Source organism: Sus scrofa, chromosome 16 (assembly GCF_054392235.1).
Source record: "Sus scrofa isolate SSC_HxYL_T2T_F1_AM1 chromosome 16, Sscrofa_HxYL_maternal_Yorkshire_Landrace_v2.0, whole genome shotgun sequence".
Taxonomy (NCBI): domain Eukaryota; kingdom Metazoa; phylum Chordata; class Mammalia; order Artiodactyla; family Suidae; genus Sus; species Sus scrofa.
Window position 1 is genome coordinate 12,177,766 of NC_139398.1, and position 20,564 is coordinate 12,198,329.

Below are 20,564 nucleotides of genomic sequence, written 5' to 3' on the forward strand. Positions count from 1 at the left end.
AGGAGAAGGTGAGAGGAAGGAGGAGGAAGTGGGGCAGGGAGAAAATGTAAATAATACAAGTCAATCTTCTGAGATGCTTCCTGGAGGCCAGATACCAACCGAAATGCTTCATAGGCACCAGGATACAGGAGCCCCTGACAAGCCCATGATAGAGTTTAATTTATAAATTAGGCACAGTAAGAAGTTAACAACAATAACTACTAATAAAATAGAACAATTTTAAGTATGTGCTGTAGGAGTTCCCTGGTGGCTCAGTGGGTTAAGGATCTGGCATAGTCACTGCTGTGGCTCTGGTTACTGCTGTGATGAGAGTTCGATCCCTGGTTTGGGAACTTCTGCATGCCCTGGGCGTGGCCAAAAAGAAATAATGTGCTGTAATGGAAGCTGTGTGAAGGCGGTCTCTCTCTCCCTCTCTCTCAAAATATCTTACTGCACAAATTTAATGTTTTTTCCATCATAACTACATATCTAACATGCACTGTGGCTTTAACTTTTGCAGTTTGAGATTCCACAGCAAAACCAGCCGGAATTTTTTTTTTCTTCTTCACAGTTTCGTGAATGAAAGGTGCATTCTAACTGTAGATTTTAGCAACCTCAGCATATATTTTTTTCTTTCCTAATTAGGTCAAGATCTTTTAGCTTTTCACTTGCAGGAAGCACTTTATGGCTTCTCTTTGGCATATCCAAACTGCCAGCATCACTACCCTTGCACTCTGGGGCCATTATGAGGTGAAATAAAGAGTTTTTGTTTGTTTTTTATGGCCGTACTTGTGACATGTGGAAGTTCCTGGGCCAGGTATTGAATCCAAGTGACAGCTGAGACCTATGCCACAGTTATTGCAACTCAGGATCTTTTAACTCACTGTGCTTGGCCAGGAGTCAAACCAATGCCTCTGCAGCAACCCGAGTTACTTCAGTTGGATGTGCACCCACTGTGCCACAGCAGGAACTCCAGTAAAGGTTATTTTGGACACTCTGATACCATGACAGTTGATTTGAAAATCATGTCGGCTACTAAGTGACTAACGGGCAGGACACTGAACAAAGGGTGATTCATGTCTTGTACATGACAGCATGGGACAGGACTTCATCATGCTACTCAGAATGGCGCACAATTTAAAACATACAAATTGTTTCCTTCTGGAAATTTCCATTGAATGTTTTTGAACTGCAGTTGACCAAGGTAACTGGAACTGTAGAAGACAAAACCTCCGCAGATGAGGGGGAACTAACTGTGTTCATGATCATTCAAAAGCCACACATGGAGTCTGGATGTCTGTACACAGTATTTGCTGAGCTTATTCTGTGATTCTGGAATCTGCTGTATCCCAGGGCTACAGGGCCCAGTGTACCTCGGGGATGCTCAGAGCCCAGCGAGGGGAACACAGGTGCAGATTATTGCAATGCAGGGGGATGCTGCTTCTGTGCAGGTGCGGACACCAAGATAGTGGGAGGAAGCAAAGGGCCTGGAGTTTCCCCACAGGCGCCTGCACCTTTGAAGCATTCTGAGTATAGGGGCTTAGTTTCTGTGGATGTAAGTAATAGACCCAGAGTTAAGTTGAGAGGGTCTCTCAAGGCTGACATGAGAGGTATGACCCTGTCCCCTGGCCTGGCAGCCATAGAAAGGTTTCAGGATGGGAATGCTAGTTAGGGCTTTCAGTTGCCAAGGACAGAAACCAAATTGAAGCTAGTTTAGGCAGAAGAAGGAACATGGTAGAAGGACTTTGAGGAAGCGGCTCTAATGACCCTAGGACTAGAAGGGGGCTTTGGGGTGGAGCCAGGAATCCCTCTTCTGTTCTGACTCTGATCTCAGCTTCTCTGTGCCCAGCGCAGCTCCTCCCACTGCAGAGGAGCATTCTCCACGTGGCTGGGAACCTCTGTGGGGAAGTGCACCAAGAGGCAGGTGTATCCATGCGGCTGGCTGCCACATGACAGGTACAATCAGCCCTCTGTATACATGGGTTCCACATTCATGGATTCAACCAAACTTGAATCAAAAATATTTTTTAAAAAATTCCAGAATGTTCCAAAAGGCAAAACTTGAATTTTCTGTATACCAGCAGCTATTTATATAGCATTTACATTATGTTAAGTATTATAGGTAATCTAGAAATGACTTAAAGTATAAAGGAGAATGTATATAGGTTATATGCAAATATCCTATCATTTTATATGAAGGACTTGAATATCCTCTGATATTGGTCTTTGCAGTGGGTCCTACAGCTAATCCCTGTAGATGCTGAGGGATGACTGTACCCCATGTGGCAGGCCGCACCTTGGTGTGGCCATACCTACCAACACCGTGCCAGTTCAGAGATCCCTGTAGAACAGACTGTTTCCCAGCTTCAGTACGAAAAGCCCCGGGAAGACCCCTGATTGAGCTAGTTTCAGTCACATGACCCATGCTGGACCAATCACTGTGTCCAGAGGTACAGTTTATGGTATGGTCATGTGATTACCATGTGATCTGGGTCATGTAACAGGTAAAGAGAGGGAGGTGAGCATGCTATGATTGGCAGCTCCCTCCCATAGGAGGAGATCTTTGCTGAAGGAAAGGGAAAAGATGCTGGCAGACAAACAACAGATGTTCTTGGCAGGGAGGACCTGAATCGGATTGGTTTTAGAGATTACTGGCCAGGTGGCCATGGGGAGGCGGGGCCTGCTGCTCTGAGAGCCCGGATCTGGCCTGGTTGGAAGAGATGTCTTTCAACTTGGTTAAACACAAGGGCAACTGCCCCACCTCTGGATAAGAATAACAACCAAAGCCAAGCTTTGGAATGTTATTTGAAATTCAAAATAGATTAAGCCTCAGGAAGATAAATCAACCAAATGAGCACTGCTTTGCTTCCAACCCACTCCCCTTCCTTCCGGAGGCAGCCAGGCAGCCACACTCTCCTGCTGGGAGAGAAAAGACTGAAACTTGAATGGAGGGAGCAGTTGTGCTTATGGGAAGGGACCATCCCTGAAGTGTTTAGACCGGTGCTTCTCTCACTGTAATGGGCCCAGGAATCCCCTGGGGACTGTGTTAAAATGCAGCTTCCGATCCAGGAGGTCTGGGGCGGGGCCTGAGATCCTGCTTCTACAGCGAGCTCCCAGGTGGTGGTGATGCTCAGGTCCCCACACCCCACCTTGAGCCATAACAGCTTAGAGCGTGGAATCTTTGGGACAGGATGAGAGTTGGATGAAGCTGCAAGCTGGCTCATGGAAACCACCAAGAAGGCCAGCTCATGGTTCATCTCAGACAGGCTGCTGTGCTGGAGCCAGGGGGACGGACGGGCATTCTCTGCCTGCACTGCCTGAGCTCCTCGGGCCACTCAGACCTGCTGCTGGGCAGAACTTGTGGAGAGCCCCCAGGGAAGGCCAATTAGAGCCTCTGGGGGGGACCCCTGTCCAGTCACCACAGGTCAGGACACCCAGAAGCCCCTTCCCAGCAGCAGGAAGGAAAGCGTGTCTCAAAGACACAGTGGTGGAGGGGAGTGGAGGTCTTTATCAGCCCAGGGAGGAAGCATTCATTTCCTGGGGTGCTGCAACATGTGGCACAAACTGAGAGGCTTAAAACAAAGGGAATATATCCTCTCACCGTTCTGGGGGCCAGAAAACTGAAATAAAGTGTCAGAGGCCTGCTCTCTCTCCAGGGCCCCTGGGGGAATGCCTATCCTTGCCTTCTCCACTTCAAGTGGCTGCCACGCTCCTGTTTGCCCAGCCCCTACCACTTGCCATCTGCCACGGCCAGGTTCCCTGGGGGTGACCCTGTTTTCATCCTTGACACCCATAACACCCTTACTGTCCTGTGTCTGAGAATGAGTGACCACTGTTAGAAATGAGGTGAGGGCAGGCAGAAGACAAAGGGAATATGATGGCTAAAAACCTGCATTTTGACAGAACCACTGTTTTTTGTGATGCTCTTGATTTTATTTTATTATTTTATTTTATTGAGGTTTACAATATCATTATAAAGATTTACAATATTATATAAGCTTCAGGTGTGCGATGTAGTGATTGACAATTTTTAAAGCTTGTACTCTATAAACTATTATAATATTGTTAGTATAAAATGTCTACATTCTCTGTTATTATAAAATATTATCTATGGATAGCACATTGGACTTCTATAAAATACTATCTATATTCCATGTACTATACAATATACCCATATAGCTTATATAGTAGTTTGTAGTTTATATAGCTTACATAGTAGTTTGTACCTCTTAACTCTCTAACCCCCTTCCCACTGGTAACCACTAGTTTATTCTCTATATCTGTGAGTCTGCTTCTTTTTTGTTAAATTCACTAGTTTGCTATATTTTTTAGATTCCACCATATAAATAATATCATACAATATTTGTTTTTCTGATTTATTTCACTAAGCATAGTACCGTCCTGGTCCATCCATGTTGCTACAAATGGAAAATTTCATTCCTTTTATGGCTGAGTAGTATTCCATTGTATATCTATGTACCACATCTTCTTTATCCTTTCATCTGTTGATAGGCATTTGGACTGCTTTCATATCTTGGTTATTGTAAATAATCCTGTTGTGAACATTGGGGGTGCATGTGTCTTTTCAAATTAGTGTTTTTATTTTCTTCAGATAAATACCCAGGAGTGGAATTGCTGGATCTGTTTTTTCTGGTTTTGTTTTTTGAGGAGCTCCCATACTGTTTCCACAGTGGCTGCACCAGTTTACATTCCTACCAGCAGTTACAAAGGTTCACTTTCTCCATATCCTCACCAAATTGTTTTTTGTAGTGTTTTTTGTGGTTTTTGTTTTTCTTTTTCTTTTTTACCCACCCATGGTATATGGAAGTTCCCAGGCTGGGGGTTGAATTGGAACTTCAGCTGCTGGCCTATACCACAGCCACAACAATGCCATATCTGAGGCTCATCTGTGATCTACACCACAGCTCATGGCAATGCTGGATCTCTGACCCACTGAGCAATGCCAGGGATCGAACCCACATCTCATAGATACTATTCAGATTCATTTCCCCGAGGCACAAAGGGAACTCCCTTTTGTGGTCTTTTTGATGATGGCCATTCTGATAGATGTGAGGTGATAGCTCATGGTGGTTTTGATTTGCATTCCTCTGATGATTAGTGATATTGAGCATCTTTTCATGTGCCTGTTGGTCACTTGCATTTCCTCTTTGGAAAAATATCTATTCAGTTCTTCTGCCCATTTTTTTTTTAATATTTTTTTTTTATTTTCCCACTGTACAGCAAGGGGGTCAGGTTATCCTTACATGTATACATTACAATTACATTTTTTCCCCCACCCTTTCTTCTGTTGCAACATGAGTATCTAGACATAGCTCTCAATGCTACTCAGCAGGATCTGCTTGTAAATCCATTCTAAATTGTATCTGATAAGCCCAAGCTCCCGATCCCTCCCACTCCCTCCCCCTCCCATCAGGCAACCACAAGTCTCTTCTCCAAGTCCATGATTTTCTTTTCTGAGGAGATGTTCATTTGTGCTGGATATTAGATTCCAGTTATAAGTGATATCATATGGTATTTGTCTTTGTCTTTCTGGCTCATGTCACTCAGGATGAGATTCTCTAGTTCCATCCATGTTGCTGCAAATGGCATTATGTCGTTCTTTTTTATGGCTGAGTAGTATTCTATTGTGTATATATACCACATCTTCCAAATCCAATCATCTGTCGATGGATATTTGGGTTGTTTCCATGTCCTGGCTATTGTGAATAGTGCTGCAATGAACATGCGGGTGCATGTGTCTCTTTTAAGTAGAGTTTTGTCCGGATAGATGCCCAAGAGTTGGATTGCGTCTTCTGCCCATTTTTTAATCAGCCTTTTTTTTAAATGTTGAGTTGTAAGAGCTCTTTATACATTTTGGATATAAAGCCCTTATTGGTCATAACATTTGCAAATATTTTCTTCCATTCAGAAGGTCTGACAGACACACTTTTGAGAAGCTCCAAGCTTTTCCCAATGCTGCTGTCCTTGTTTAAACCCATGCTGGGACTTTCCTAAGGGGCTGCTTTTACAACCACATGACAATACACACAAAGAAACCAGGAATGTCACCTTGCGACCACATTTTGGATTCATCTCCTAAAATGGAACTGAGATTGGTCAGCACCTCAGTCACCTGACTTGGTTCTGATTAACTTTTGGCCTTTTTTAAAAATCAGCTCCAGACCTAGAAGGCGAAGGCTGTCCTCTGAGAAGACACTTAGAAAGTGGTTGAGTTGCTCTGGCTGCTCACATCAGGGACACTGCTTCTGACTCATCAGCTTTGTTCCGTGGCCATTTGAGATTCAGAAATAGAGGAGGAAACAGCATTTCCTTTTTATTAACGCCTTTCTCTTATTTTATGGTCTCACCCTGAGGCTGAAAGTAGCCCATCCTGAGAGAGACAAAGGAAGTTTTATTCCCTGGGTTGGGTTAAATTCCTGATGATTCTTCCAGCAGGAATGAGCCAAAATTTCCCACCGAGCCTTCCCTCCGCTGTGTTTCTGGAGTCACCATGCCTGCAGGTGCTCAGTTATCAGATCTTTTTCATCAAGGAACTGGTGATAAATGCACCTTGTTTCTGTCCTATTTTTGCATTTTTACTAATCCCTACTTCTGCTCTTTTTTCCTACATTGTTGGGCTTTGTTTGGTTTTGTGCCTGAATTAAATGTAACAAGAGAGGGACACTTTATACATTCCCTGAAATCATAATAAATGAAGAAAAATAAATGGTCTTTACTGAGATCATCAAATGATGGAAAGAAGACATTTGGACGGCAGCCTAGCACTAGTTCCTAGAACTTTTTGCATTAAGTAGCTGTGGGGTCCTGGGCCCTGTCCTTGTCCTCTCCTGACCTCACTCCCCCATCAGCCAATAAAGTCTTTGGGTTGGAGCAGAGAGTCTCAAACTTGAACATGCACTTCACTTACCTGTGCCTAATTAAAATGCAGATTCTGATTTGTAGGTCCTGGGTGGGGCCTGAGATTCTGGAGGTCTGACCAGCTCTCAGGTGACAACCATCCAGGATCACACTTTGCTCCAAGCCCTGGAACTTGTCCAAAATGCAGTATCTCAGGCCCTCCCCAAGGTCCTGACTCAGAGCTTGCATTTTCCGGATCATCTGAATGCACATTAGAATCCGAGGCGCTGTGCTCCATCACAGAGGGATGGGCTGGCTGCACTCTGGCATTGCTGAGGAGCTTGAAAAAACCCAGGGTCCTGATTCATTAGATGGGAGTCGCCTGGGCCTCAGGAATTGTCCCACCTCCCAGGACTGTGATGGATAGCAAAGCTCGAGAGCCACTGGATTGTAAAGTCCTTAGGTTCCAACCATGATGCCGTCAGTTTCAGTCAGGTGATTCTGCCTGGCCACATGAGACCAGGAAAGATACCTGAGCAATACAGAAGTGTCTAGGGGAGGCTGCTTCTGAATTAGCCTGGCTCCCTCAAAATGGGACCTGGCTTATAGCAAATAAAAGGTCAACCCTTGGCAACATCATGAAACAAACGTGCACTGTCCCCCATTTCCTATCTGGTATCCTTCAACCTTCAGAGGTCCAGAAACACCAGCCTTGTGCCCCAGCCTGACCTCAAGAAACCCCAGCAGAAGAGGGGTTTCATCTATATTTACACAACAGGGAAATTAAGTCAGTGGCTTGCCCTCCTCTGGGGCATCCATGATTTATTGTCTCTTAATTCCAGAACGAAGGAGGGCAGGTGGGATTCACAGCATGGGTGACAGTGAGTTAAGTGGCCTTGAGTGTGTCACAATGCCCAGCGAGGGTCAGGGTCCTTATGAATGATGCCAGCCTCGCAGCTTTGGGGAGGAGGGACAGAGCTGAGAGGAGGCCCTCAGGAATATCTACTGCCTCAAGGCCCCATCACTGCTTTAGACTCATTCCAGCCTCAGAGCACCCGAAGCAGGGGGCCTGGCAGGAAACAAGATTTGCTGAAACTATTTCTCTGAGAAACAAGGGCTTGATTGATTCCCAGCAGCAAACACATTGATTAGGGAAATAAACTTTAAGGATGGGAGCATCTTGATTCTGAAGATGCTTCAACCTATAGCATACTTTTGGGGGGAAGAGTTTTATTTCTGGTTTTATAGCCACTGTTTCCAAGCAGAGCCTTTGCTGGCCCATGCTTTCCTGACGCTGTTATAGATGGTCCGAGTGAGGTGAGATGGAAGCTCTGAGAGCAGTGGTTCTCAACCCAGGTGATCTGGGTTCACCTGGGATGTTTTTGTTTGTCATGGTGGGAAGGGAGGTAGTACTGGCACCTGGTGGGTAGAGGCCAGGGACCCTGCTCAGTGTGTCATACAGGACAGCCCCCACCACAAAGAAGTGTCCAGTCCAAAATGTCGATAGTGCTCAGAACCCTTCTTTAGACCCAGGGTGATTATGTGGGTTTGTTAATATCTGCTCTCGTAGCCATTCAGTTAGGAAATTGGAAGCCCTAAATAATGATCCAATCAGGATATATCCCTGAGACTCCCCCAGGTCTGTGGAAGCCTGTGGCGCCTGGTGGGGCTGTCGGCTGCCAGTGTGGGTGGACCCCAGCAATGCTCTTGTTGACCAGCTGCCTATGCTCTAAGGCTGTGGTGCTCACACCCTGGAAGCTGGCAACAGTCGTGGTGTAGAAGGAAAACATTAGAGCTCTGCTCGATGAGGGTCAAACAAGCTCTAGGCTGTCCCACCACCTCCTGCCCAACACTGCCCCCACCCTCACCTCACGCAGTCAAAAGAAGGAGGCTGCACCTAAGAGACCAACTCGGAGGAAGCCCTGGCATGTTGTGGCTGGGAGAGGCGAGGGGAAGGACAGGACCTGTGTTGAGTGGGAAGTGGGGGAGGGGCGGCAGAGTGTGTCCTTCCGAGGATGCCAATAAAACTGGGGTGGCAGGTGACTCCTGAGATGGTGGAGGTGCTTGGAAACAAGGCACCGGGTGGACAAGAAGCGGAGGTGGACCTGCATTCAGTGTAAGTGGGCAACACAGATTGAAAGAGAGAGGTGGGAGGTTGGAGACAGTCCTGCAGCCCTCCCTGGGCTGGCATTCTCCCTTTTTCTTCACTGACGCCCCCATCTTGGAGACCCACCCACTGGAGGGTTGCCAGATAAAATGCAGGACATCCAACCAAATTAGAATCTAGATAAACAATAGGATACTTAAATAATTATACCCCAAATATTATATGGGACATACTTACACAGAAATTTTTCATGGGTGATCTTAAATTCACATTCAACAGTGCATCCTGTATTTCCCACACCCTGGCATCCCCCTTATTCATGAGGCCTCCCCGCTGGGCTGCCCATGCTGTAGACACACACACCAGGGAAGATGGAAGGATGGTGCCTGGAGGAGCAGCTGGTGGCCGGGCCAGTCTCTGGGGCCCTGGTGTGGCAGCTGTGTCAGGCCTGCCCACTGAAGTCAAGGGGTTGGGAATGGCCTGTGACCTGGTGGGAACCACAGCATCTGTTTAGTTGAGTCCTGGGAGGTACTTCCTGTTTCCCGTCCAGTTTTCCAGTCTCTATTTTTTTTTTTTTTTTTGATAGGCAAGAAATAGATTTATTAAGATAGTATGCTTGTGAGAGCTTCAAGTGGGCAGGCACAGAAGCTCTCACAAGCATCCAGTGGACTACAGTTTTATCCTCCAAGGGGAGTGAGGGTTGGAAAAGCCTGCCTCTTCCGTTCTGGGAGTAGAAGCTCCTTCTTAATATCTGGTAAGGTGTGTATTCAAATCAGCAGAAGGGCGGTCCTCAAACTCTTGCCCTTGGCCTGAATCTGAATGCAGGCCTCATCCCATCCCCCACCTAACGACCTGAGGCAATTCTCACGCCTCCTCTGGTCAAGCAAGCCTGCCTTGTCCTGATGGCTTTCTAGAGCAGTCATTAACTTACAGTGATCTCCCAGTGTCCCTTAAGTTTCCCTCTTTAACTATGGCCCTTCACTGGGACTTCGACAACTACCTTTGCCTACTCCAATCCTATCATTCCCCCCTCCAGGTGTTTTACCCCTTAATGCTTAAAGGGATATTGGGTGATGAGTGTTCAGTAACTACTTCCTGCTGAGACAGGGCATAGGCCTTCCTGGGGAAAGACTACAACTCCTGGCTAACTGTCCTTTTCTATCGGGAAGGCCGTAAGGCAATGTCCCTCTGGTTAACATTATTTTCCCAGCCACCCTAGCGATTACACAGCGTATGGTGAAACCAGTAGCACCAGGAAGATCAGCGCTTCCATGAGCACCTTTGCGTCCAGGAGCGCCAGTGTTACCAATGGGGCCAGGGGGACCAGCGTCGCCTTTAGCACAAGCACCACCAGGTTCACCTTTAGCACGGGGGCGGGGGGCGGGGGGGCAGCAAAGCCAGCAGGGCCAGGGGGATCGGGCTCAACATGTTTTCTGGGAAAACCTCTCTCACATCTTGCTCCAGAGGGGCCGGGAGCAGCAAAGTCTCCAGGAACATCCTGTTCACTGGCTTTGCCTACAGTGGGGCTAGTAAGTCCAGGGGGTCTCTGAGTTCCAGCTTCTCCATCTTTGCCAGCAGCACCAACAGTGCCAGGGGGTCCAGGAACATCTTGCTCTCCAGCTTTTCCAGGCTCTCCAGCAGCACCTGATCCACAACATTCACCAGGGGGTCCAGGCAGACCAGCAGGTCCGGGTTCACCTTGGGCTCCTCACTTTCCTTCCTCTCCAGCAAGGCCAAGGGGGCCTTGATTGAATACCAGTGGGGCCAGGCTCTCCTTTGTATTTTAGATGTTATCCCTTCCAAGGTAGTCCCAACCAGGAGTTAGCGCCTGAGAATTTGCTAACAGAAAGTGTTCCCCAGCAGTGTCTACGATGGGTAGGAGTTGGTCCAGCTGCAAGCCTGTGTCTGGACTCACTGATGTTCAAGTTGTTCATGTCTCCACACAGAAGGAATTCAGCGAGGGACCTCCAGTCTCTATTGAGTAGGAAACACAGCTCAGTACTGAGAAGGGGGAGCTCCCTGGTGGCCTAGTGGTTAAAGATTCGATGTTGTCACTGCTGTGGCACGGGTTCGATCCCAGGCCTGGGAATGTCTGCATGCCATGGGCATGGCCCAAAAAAACCCCAAAACAAACAAGCAAACAAGTTAATTTTTTAAAAATACCAAGAAGGACAGGCTGGAGCATGAATGATCTGATTTCTAGCTATAGGAAAAAAACACATGATGATGACAACACAGGTGTCTAATCCCTTATCCACAATTCTGAAATCCAAAAATCCATAAAAAAGACATTTTTTTTTTTTGGTGAGTTTGGAGACAAAGCCCCTAATTGGAGGCAAAACTGATCAGAACCAGGATGGGGCCATGTATGGTGTGAATAGTAACACCTTATTTGTCAGGCATGATCCCATACTACTAGGTCCCATCCTGCAATAGTGGAAGCACGGTGCTAAGTGCTTTATATATATCCCATCTCATCTAATCCTCATCATCTCCAAAATGGATACTATTATTGTCATTTTTGGCAAATTTTTTAAAAAAAATTAAAATATATGAAGTGCACAGCTGGAAGAATTATTACAAAGTGAGAACATGCCTTAAACACCACTCAGCTCCATCCGTCACCTGCCCCCAGGGCCATTTCATGCCTTCCCCAGGTCATAACCCCTCTGGAGATGACCATTCTCTATCCACCACCAAAGATCCATTTGCCAAGTTTAAAAAATGCGGTTATTTATTGAGCAGTTACTATGAGCCAGGAGCTATACCTATATCATTTCTCACATTGATTCTGTCAGAGTGAGAGTAACTCCTAATTTCATTTTACAAGAGAAAAGAAACCAGAACTTAGAGATGTTTGGCCCTAAATCATTGTGCTAGTAGTTACTAGAGATGGGGTACATTTTTCTTAATTAAACTTTTCCTTAATACTCCTCAGCCATCAAAAAGAATGACATAATGCCATTTGCAGCAACATGGATGGAACTAGAGAATCTCATCCTGAGTGAAATGAGCCAGAAAGACAAAGACAAATACCATATGATATCACTTATAACTGGAATCTAATATCCAGCACAAATGAACATCTCCTCAGAAAAGAAAATCATGGACTTGGAGAAGAGACTTGTGGCTGCCTGATGGGAGGGGGAGGGAGTGGGAGGGATCGGGAGCTTGGGCTTATCAGACACAACCTAGAATAGATTTACAAGGAGATCCTGCTGAATAGCATTGAGAACTATGTCTAGATACTCATGTTGCAACAGAAGAAAGGGTGGGGGAAAAACTGTAACTGCAATGTATACATGTAAGGATAACCTGACCCCCTTGCTGTACAGTGGGAAAATAAAAAAAATATATATTATAAAAATAAATAAATAAATAAAATAAAAATTAAGAAAAAAAACTTTTCCTTTGCACAGTATATCTAGGGGGAAAAAAAGAAGAAGAAGAAGAAGAAGCATGTCTTCTGAGAAAAAAAACTGTGTGTCTCAAAAATTCAGCTTGACGAATTTCACAGACTGACCACACTTTTGCAACCAGCACTAAGATAGAACATCTCAGAAACAAAGAGCTTCCCCATTGCCACGGGCCACTGGTCCCCCCGCAAGAGTAACCACTCTCCAGACCCTGACACCCTTGCCTGGCTTTGAACTGTATATAAATGGGATGAAAGTATATGTTCTCTTTAGTGTCTGACTTTTCCTGCTGACGTTACTGTTGATATATCCTTCTGTATTGCTACATGAGGCTGGCATAGTTTTTTATCTTTTTTTTATCACCAAGTAGAATTGCCACCACCACCACTCAGCGCTCCCCGCATCCTCCACCCGCCACTCCAGGCATTGCAGACACTGTCAGTCTTGGCACTTAGCAACAGTGCCACCGTCTAAATCCCAGCACCTCTGTTTGGTGAACAAAAGCACATGTTTCTGTTCAGCATGAACTTTGAGTGGACTCAGGAATCACAAAGCAAGTCTGTGTACAGCTTTTTAAAAACTTTTGAGGCGTTCCCGTCGTGGCTCAGTGGAAATGAATCCGACTACCATCCATAAGGACACAGGTTCAATCCCTGGCCTCGCTCAGTGGGTTAAGGATCCAGCGTTGCTGTGAGCTGTGGTGTAGTTCGAAGACACAGCTTGGATCTGGCATGGCTGTGGCTGTGGCATAGGCCAGAGGCTATAGCTCCAATTCGACCAGTAGCCTGGGAACTTCCATATGCCACAGGTGCAGCCCTAAAAATAAATAAATAAATAAATAAATAAATAAAAACTTTTCAACAGTTTTCAAAAATGTTACCAAAGTATACTTTTTTTTAACCCCTATTTTACATATATTATACCTACTTAAAGATAATCCAGTATATTAAGGTATAGATTTAACACAAATCATTTATGTAGGGTGTTTGGGGCTGAATTGTGTTCCCTCCCCACCCTGCTGCCCAATTCATATGAAATCCTAGCCCTCGGTACCTCAAAATGTGGCAGTATCAAGAGGATCGTTGCAGATCCTATTAGTTAATGTATGTTGGTAGTGGATAGAGCGGGCCTTTAAACAGTATGACTGCTGTCCTTGTCCACAGTGGAAATGTGGATCCAGACACACACACACACACAGGGAGAACACTATGTGAAGGCCGGGGCTTTGCATCCACAAGCCAAGGAATGCCAGGGGCTGTCAGTAAACTCCCAGAAGCCAGAGGAGAGGCCTGGGATTCTCAGGAGCAGTCAACCCAGCCAACACCCTGCTCTTGGCCTTCTAGCCTCGTGAACCATGAGAGAGTGTATTTCTATCGTTTCAGCCACTCAGCTTGTGGTACTTTATTACAGCGGCCCTGGTGAACTGGTACATGGAGTGCTTCTTAGAAAGATGCCTGTTTGGTAAAGAATGCTCATCACAGCATCCTTCAGGTAGCCTGATTAGCTATTAAGCTTACAATACGTTTTGCTTTTTAATTTGATCCAGGAAGCTGTGTAGTGCGCAATTTGTGTATTTCTGAATGCTTAAAATGAAGGTAAAACACGACCAGGATGATAATATAAAGTGAGCTGACTCTAGCCAGCCAGCCTTGGTACATGTGGCCCAGGCTGATGAATCCACCCACTGGTCAGGCTCCAGAAAGAGCAGAGAAGTGCACCCGGCCTTGCAAGCTGTTCTTCTACTGCCCTCGCCTCTCACTCCACGGCACAGACCACTGCCGAGGACGAGCCAGACCATCTTCAAGGGCAGCAAGGCCTCACCTGGCAGCCCAAAGATACTGTGTTTTCCCCTGGAGAGCTTTACCTGCCCTGGAGTCTCCTGGCAATCTGACCCAAGGGGATTTCTCTGGAAGATTGAGAGAAGGGGGAGGGGATCTCTTCCCTGGTCTGTGAGCACGTCCTTTCACTGGAAGCACAGACATAGGATGCTGTCTTCCTAGGAGCACAGGGCTCAGAACTGAGCTAAAAATAGTGCAATTTCTTAAATTTACACAGAGCTTTGATTACAGAGTATGTTAGTTTCCTGTGGCTGCTGTAACAAAGTACCACAGGCTGGAGATGATCATACTAAGTGAAGCAAGTCAGACAGAGAAACACAAACATCATGTGATATCACTTATATGCGGAATTTTTTTTAAAAAAGGGTACAAATGAACTTATCTGCAGAACAGAAACAGACTCAAAGGTTTTGAAAACAAACTTACATTCACCAAAGGGGGATAGGTACAGGGGTGGGAAGAGGAGGCTAGGGATTTGGAATTGGCATATGCACACACACTGAGGAATATGGAATGACTGGCCAACGGGGAACTCCACCCAAAATTCTGTGATAATCCTGAAAGAGGGAGTTACCATTGTGACTCAGCAGTAAAGAACCTGACTAGTATTCCTGAGGATGTGGGTTGGATCCCTGACTTCACTCAGCGGGTTAAGGATCTGGCATTGCTGTGAGCTTTGGAGATGCAGCTTGGATCCCGTGTTACCATGGCTGTGGTGTAGGCTGGCAGCGGCAGCTCCAATTAGACCCCTAGCTTGGGAACCTCCATATGCTGCATATGCTTCCCTAAAAAGCAAAAAAAAAAAAAAAAAGAATCTGAAAGAGATTGGATGTGTCTACATGATAACTGAATCACTTTGCTGTAGAGCAGAAATTATCAAAACATTGTAACTCAACTATACCTCAATAAAACTTTTTTTTAAAAAAAAGTACCTCAAGCTGGGGGGCTTAAGGCAACAGATGTTTGTTCTGGCACAGTTCTGGAGGTGAGGTGAGAAGACCCAGTCAAGTGGGCCGATCTCCGCTGGCTCCGAAGTCTCTCTGAAGACCCCTCCCTCCTCTAGTTCTGGCGGCAGACACAGTCCTAACTGTTCCTGGATTTAAGCCACGTCCCTCCACTCTCAAGGCCTCCTCTGTGTGTGCATCTCTGTGTCCAAATGTTTCCCTTTTCATAAGGACACCGGTCATTAGATGTAGGGCTCACCTCAGCCAGGATGACGTCATCCTAGCTCCATTACATCTACAAAGGCTCCGTTCTCAAATAAGGTCCAATTTTGCTCTTCCTGGTGAGCGTGAATTTTGGAGAGACACCATCAACCCTGTACACAGAGTGTCCCCCATTTCAAGGTAATTTTTTAAGAAAATTTAAAATCATAGTTGATTTACAATGTTCTGCCAATTTCTGCTACAGCAAAGTGACCCAGTCATACATATATATATACATTCTTTTTCTCAGGAATCTTCTATCAGGGTCTATCCCAAGTGGTTATACTTCGCTGTGCTCTACAGCAGGACCTCATTGCTTATCCCTTCTAAATGTGATAGCCTGCATCAACTAATTGCCGCATTTCAGTATTTCTTGCTCCACTGCTTTGAATGTGGATAGTTTAGAAATTCAGAGAACCTCTGTGTATTAGTTACAGTGATTGCTGTCTGTTAGTGGCTTGACGTAATGTAAGTTTATGTCTCACTCATGTGACATTCACAATGAGTGACCTGATGAGCAGGTGGCATCCACCTGAGCAGGTTTGGGGACTCAAGGTCCATCCATTTCCCATCAGTTCCAAGGGCCCCGGGCTCATCTGCTTCAAGCTGCAAAGGGAAGGGCACAGAGGACAGGGGGCAGTTTTAAGGGGGCAGGCCTGGGTGTGTTGCCCACCACATTCATGCACCTTATGAAGCACAGGCCACATCGAGGAGCAAAGGAAGCTGGGAGGTGTCGCTGACTGGGGGCTGGGAATTAGGGAGAGGGCTGGGAAGGACCACAGCTAGACTGGCCATTCAGGATGGCACCTGGGGAAGGCTCCTCCCAGATGGAATTTTCCCTTAGTTTTTTCTATCTTGCTAAACACAGGCTGGTCTCTAGTCAGAGACAGGAGCCTCCCTACCCTGTAGTACTAGCACTTTTGACACCAAGATGCAAAGAGCAAAGGAGCATCTGCCTTGTCATGGCGGCTCTGCTTGGAAAAATTCCTAAAGAAACATGTCTTTGGAATATGCACGGCCCAGACCCACAGTTACAGGTGGGGGCCTGGATTTGAGCTTCTCGTGCTTTCTGATAAATCCTGCTCTGGTTCCTGCCAGGAGCTGCAGGGCCTCACATCTCCAGACTGGCATCTTCTGGGGAGAAGCTGGGGCTAAGGGAGCCAGGGCCCAGGTAACCCAGAGGAAGTGCTCAGGACCCCACCTGAGCCAGGCTGCTCGGATTAAATTCATTCTCTCCCTTGCTTCGCGGGTGGTTTTCAAACTGCCACACAAAGCTGGGCTGAAACTGAGAAAAAAGAATGTATACATGTATGTGTAACTGGGTCACCATACTGTACAGTAGAAAACTGACAGAACACTGTAAACCAGCTATAATAGAAAAAAAAAATAAAAATCAGTATAAGGGGAATAAAAACAAAAAAGCAAACTGAAAAAAGCAAAAAAAAAAAAAAGAATTAACTTAGGAGGCAACAGAGGGATAGGAGAGATAGCAAGGGATCAGGGTCAAGCTGAGTGTTCTTGGGAGGACCTTGGCCTCTCTGGGCCTCAGTTTTCCTCAGGCTCTGGAGCAGAGTGTTTTGGTGATTAAGAGCACGGACGCTGGAGCAGAGCTGTAGTTGGTCACTATTACCCTGTGCATGAGAGGCCGGGTGGTACAGTGGTTAGGAGTGCAGACTGGAACCAGAGGGCTGGGGTTCTTTCCCAGCTTCTCTCCATAGCTGTGTGACCTCGGATACCTCACTGAACCTCTCTGAGCCTCCTCATCTATAAATGGGGATAATAGTAACACCTACATCAGACACCTGCTTAATTTTGTAGCCTACTGTTAACTAGCACGATTCTCCCCAGAACAACCCAGAGGGAGTTCTTAAAACACAGTTCATTGGGCTGGACTGTGATGGAAGATAATATAAGAAAGGGAATGTATATATATGGATGACTGGGTCATTTTGTTGTGCAGCAGAAATTGGGGCAACATTGTAAATCAACTATATTTTAATAAAGAGAGAATAAAATAAAAATAAAAAACAAAAAATGAAATAAAATAGAACCAAATAGAAAAATACCAGGATGCATAGAACATAGTACAAGAAAGCATCATTTCAGGAAACTTTGATGCCCGTCCGTTCCAGGTTGTGATATAAAACATCACTTACCAGGTGTTGCAATCAAAACTGTTTGTAAGCCCCTGGGTCTATGTAGAAGAATTTGAAAGTAGATGATGAAAACACACCAGGAGTTAATGTCGATTTCCTAGATTGTGTAGCCTGGCAGGAGGGGTGGTGTGATGTCGAGGCCTGGTTTGAATTGTGACGGGACCACTTCCCCCCGCCGCAGGGACTTGTGAGGTTACTTCATTTCCCAGGGTCTCCATTTTGTCATCTGTAAAATGGGCTAAATAACTCCCTTGATGAAGACGAAAAGGTGAATGAAATAACTCCTCACATTTATTGAGCACTTTCGGTTCCAGGCCTTGTTCTGAGTATCTTACATATATAGATAGCTTCAGCTTTTTTTTTCAACAGTACTGATGAAGTTCTAGCACCGGGAGGCTTGTTTGTACAGACAAGAAAGTGAGGCACAGAGAGGCCAAGTAACTTCCAAGTGGGTTACTGTGTACAGAACTGCCTGATACAGTGTTTGACACATAGTGATGAACAAATTTTAATTTCCTTTGTGTTTTGTTTTAAATGCCTTAAAGCATCCTTAAATATAGGCAGGTGGAAAAGCTGGTGGGAGGTGGTGTAAGATGCTGGCTAGAAATTTCTAGAAACCCCTTCAAGAGGGCCCTGGAGGTATGGGGTTAGACCCGTGAGGCTGCTGGGGCTGGAGGGCAGAGGGTCCCATCGGTCTGTTGGGAAGCCTGACTTTTCAGCATCAGAGAAACCAGATGGAGAATTGGAAGGAGAGTGCCCTGCCCTCCGGCTCTTTGGGGAAGACCAGCAGTAGCTCCTGGGAGGTAAGATAATGATGGGCATGGCTGCCAGTAAAGGGTTTATTACAGGTTTTTAGAGGTTAGAGACACAGCAACCCCTGGCCCTACTCCCTACCCATCACCTGAAATCTACACTGCCTCTGAGAAAAAGCTGGCGATACAAAAGCAACAACCCTCCCCCATCCCCCTGTGGCTACCCCCAGCCCCTCCAGGGGACAGTAGAGTTAAGTCTCTCCAGAGGCATTAGGCAAGTCCTGAAACCAAACTGCAAGAGGCAATTACGTCTTTGTTTCTCAGAAATGTAAACAGAGAACCAACAGAGGCTTGCGTCACACTGTCTCCTGGGCACAGGGACATTTGCTCTGAAAACTAAAGCGGTAGTATTAAGGCAGAAATGCTTCACTTATGATTGGGGGGTGGGGCGTTCAGGAAGAAACCTTGCCCCCTCTGAGAACAAAGGAAAGGTTTGCCAACTTGAATTCCAGAGCAGAATCCAACCCTCCGCTCAGCTTTGTCTTTCTTGTTGAAATATAGATCACTGGTGACATCCTCATATGTTTGTTTGTTTTTCTTTTTAGGGCCGCACCTGTGCCATATGGAAGTTCCTAAGCTAGGGGTCAAATTGGAGCTGCAGCTGCTGGCCTGTGCCACAGCAATAGCAACGTGGGATCAGCGCCACATCTGTGACGTACGCCACAGTTCAAGGCAATGCCAGATCCTTAACCCACAGTTCAAGGCCAGGGATTGAATCTGCATCCCCGTGGATACTAGTTAGGTTCATTACAGCTCATGGCAACACCAGATCCTTAACCTACTGAGCAAGCCCAGGGATTAAAGCTGCATCCTCATGGTAACTAGTTAGATTCTTTACCTGTTGAGCCACAATGGGAACTCCATCATGGATATTTTTAACATTTAATTTTGAAATCATTTTAAACAGTGAAATTTGCAAAATTATATAAAGATGGTATGTCTTTCACCACTTCGTGTAATGTTATTAGTTTACATGCTGTGGTACAAAGCATTTGAGCAGAAAATCAGCCTTACCATGATAGTAAGAGACTATGAAGCAAGCTACAGACTTCTTCGAATTTCACCCATTTTGCCCTGCATTTGTAGAGGGTTAGCTCAGCAGGCTTGGAGATATTCATGTTCTGAACATTCCAGAGAAGGGATGGGCCCCTGACCAGGATTAAAGTGTCTCTAGTACTCTACCCTACCCTTCTCACACACCAGATCTTCCTGTAAGCTAGAAAACCTCACTTCCCCAGGCCCCTCTTGGAAGACCAGCTCTTCATCCCTCACTTGGCCAGGCACATCCTGGATGAAACCTTTCTGGTAGCCACATAGCATAGAGAATCACTCATGCTTCCTCTTAAGAGAGCTTTGTGGAGTTCCCATTGTGGCTCAGTGGGTTAAGAACTTGACTAGTAACCATGAGGATGCAGGTTTGATCCCCAGCCTCATTCAGTGGGTTAAGGATCAGGCGTTGCCATGAGCTGCAGCGTAGGTTGCAGCTGCAGCTCAGATCTGCTGGTGCTGTGGTTGTGGCATAGCCCGGTGGCTGCAGTTCCAATTTGACCCCTAGCCTGGGAACTTCCAAATGCCAGGGGTGAGGCCCTAAAAAGAAAAAAAAAAAAAAAAAAAAAGAGCCTGTGTGTGTAGCTGTCACATCACTCCTCCATGTCTGACTCTCCCCAGGTAGGCAGGGCAGCTCCTGGAGTGGGCTGTGGTGAACACTGACTCTTTTTCTGCTGAGGATAGGCTCCAACCTTCTTCTGGGATGTGTGCTTTCTTTCCACCCCAACCATAAGACACCAAGGGAAGCTACCACAATCTTACAGACCCCACCCACACGGCCACCACTGATTGGTCAGAGCTGGCCACCTGACCCCAGCTGGGCCAATCAGAGTCCTTCCCTGAGGTTCTCAAACTTGGGAGGGAGCAGCAAGCGCAGCTACCCTCTGGTGGTGAGCACCCAGTATCCTTGCTGCAGGAATATCCTGGTCTGGGGTAGGAGAAAGTGAACTCAGAGGCTGAGATAAACCCTGGAGAGTCAACTTAGTCCCAGACACCCTGGAAGCCCAGTGACACCCTATGCCTTTCCTGGATGATGTGACTATTCCCTCAGTTGTCTTTTATTTTTTATTTTTAAATTAAAAAAAAAAAATTTTGGCTGTGCTTGTGGCATCCGGAAGTCCCTGGGCCAGGGATCAAACCCACATC